Source organism: Lytechinus pictus, chromosome 12 (assembly GCF_037042905.1).
Source record: "Lytechinus pictus isolate F3 Inbred chromosome 12, Lp3.0, whole genome shotgun sequence".
In the NCBI taxonomy this organism is placed as follows: domain Eukaryota; kingdom Metazoa; phylum Echinodermata; class Echinoidea; order Temnopleuroida; family Toxopneustidae; genus Lytechinus; species Lytechinus pictus.
In genome coordinates this window covers 971154-973489 of record NC_087256.1, presented here as the reverse complement: position 1 = coordinate 973489, position 2336 = coordinate 971154, and positions in this window count along the sequence as shown.

Genomic DNA, 2336 nt, shown 5'->3' with positions numbered 1-2336 from the left:
TACCTGGTAAAAATGAAATAAAAATTTGGCAGGATTATTGGTTGACTCAATATTCACCAAATATATTGTCTCACACATTACTGTTTTCCCCCTTCTCTCTTTTATAGAGACTCACATTAGAATTGGTGACGGTGAAAATAATATGTAACAGCCACCAGAAGATGCAGTTGGAACTATGGTTCTTGAAGCCAGCGCGCAACACTGGCACTGGTCTGACGATCCCAGACCGGTAAAAAATAATGTCGGGCCAGTAACTTTTCAGAAATAGCCAGATTTACTGGTCCGACATGACCAGTATAAAAATATATCAAACTGATACAAATTATATTTTCTTCTCTTTTGTTAATCATAAAAATGGCTCTGGATTCTCTAAAATGGCTCTAATGAATTATGTTGTAGTGTGTTTGTGTACTTTGTACAATTTTTTTTTTTTTTTGGGGGGGGGGTAAAAATAAGCAATAAAAGACAGCAAAATAAACTAAATTCTCTTTTAGGTTTTTCTTTGTTTTGGGGGGACCAGTAAAGTTTAGGTTTGGACCAGTAAAAATGGAAAAATAAGTAATCCTGGTCTTTGAGAAATCATATTTAATGAAATTTGATAATAAAGATGATTGATCATGCGTGTTCATGCATTGTTATCAAATACTATACAAACTCTATATGTATGTCCATGCATTTGATTTTGCCCCTCCCATCAAGCCATGTTTTAAGTACCGATACTATTTACAGCTCAGGTAGTACTGTATACTTGTACATGCACGGCTTGTGACGTCAGATATCAGGTCCATTTTTGCCTAATTATGTGACTATCTTTGGTCACATGATGAGGTGTGGACCAATGTAGCTGTCCACTCACATGGCAAAATGATTTCTGACATGCAAAAACTTTTTCTTGCGCATCTTACTCAAGGCCAATGTGTGATCAATATTTCATGAGCATTGTTTGAAAACTGAAGAAGTCGTACAAACCGAAAGATTTTTACTGAATGTCTGTGATAATAAGCTGTTTCCAACTTTCCATGGCAACTCAACTACAGAAACATGCAAAAAGATGTGTCTAGTTAACACACCTTTACCCCAAGACCAATGTGTGTTTCGTTTAGCTGGGGTAAAATAAGAGGGTCACTGAGAATCTGGGCAACAAATAATAAAAAGTCATGAAATAGTAGAAATAAATACAGAACAAGGTGACTGCCCTTGGCTGTCCCAACTGCATTCAACAGCTCAGTGTTGACCTTGTTATGATATCAACAATTTCATCTTTTTATTTACCCTAAAATTTGCCATATAAAGAGCCAAGGCCACGTTGTAGGGCCTACTTTAGAATGCTCTCTTGACTGACCTCAATGCAAATTTAGTGGCCTTATAAAAGTTGTCAGTGATCCTTTTGATTTTTCTCCACAATCTGTGCTATGATATTTACAACATTTGTAGTGACCTTGCCCTAAAAAATACAGAATCCAAAAAAAAAGAAAGATTTTACATGTACAAAGGGTGAAAACATAGCCTAAACTTCTAGCAATTACACTGTACAGCTTCAATGTCAATGGATAAAGATATGAAAGACAAAAATGGGAAGCACTTTAAAGTATGAGGAATATATTAATAATGACTCCTTTTCTTTTAAGAAACTTGCCAACTACAGTACATGTAATACCTGCACACTATTCATTGAATATAACTGCAACCATTACTGCCCAAGACAACCAAAAACGAGTGCTAGGCAAAACTACTTGTCAATTACTAAACAAAATTTTCGAGCACGGAAATGAGGAGATACGACAGAATCTATAATCAAACAATCTTCACCAAAATGAAATTTATATTTTAATAATAGTAACCTGCGTCATCAACTTTCATTATAGTCACAAGGCTTGTGGGTCAACCATTTTCTCATAAGACATACAATATACAGTGTTAATGGGCTTCTGTCATCACTTCGGGTTGTTGCGTCGGGTTAGGCAATGAAACCCGACCATACATGTATGAGAAAAGAGCCCCCTCAATTCTCAGTTTACCTGATGTTTTGTGAAAAATTATTGAATGGTGGCGTCAAATGGACCAGACGTTTCAGGAATTTAGGGGGGGGCGGTGTTAGATATACATATTTCATTGATACAGTTGGCACTTCATAGATAGCGTAGTAACGACATAGTTACTCATTGAACTCCGTGTTATACGAACTTGATGTAGTGTGAATCCAGAGTTTGTGCGCATTAAAGATGAACGTTGATCAAACACAGTTGTAGTCTTCGAGACTGATTACTGGATGTTCCCTATAAAGAACCCTATAAATACACAACAGTTTGGCGACGAGTTGGTTGGGGAATGTCATG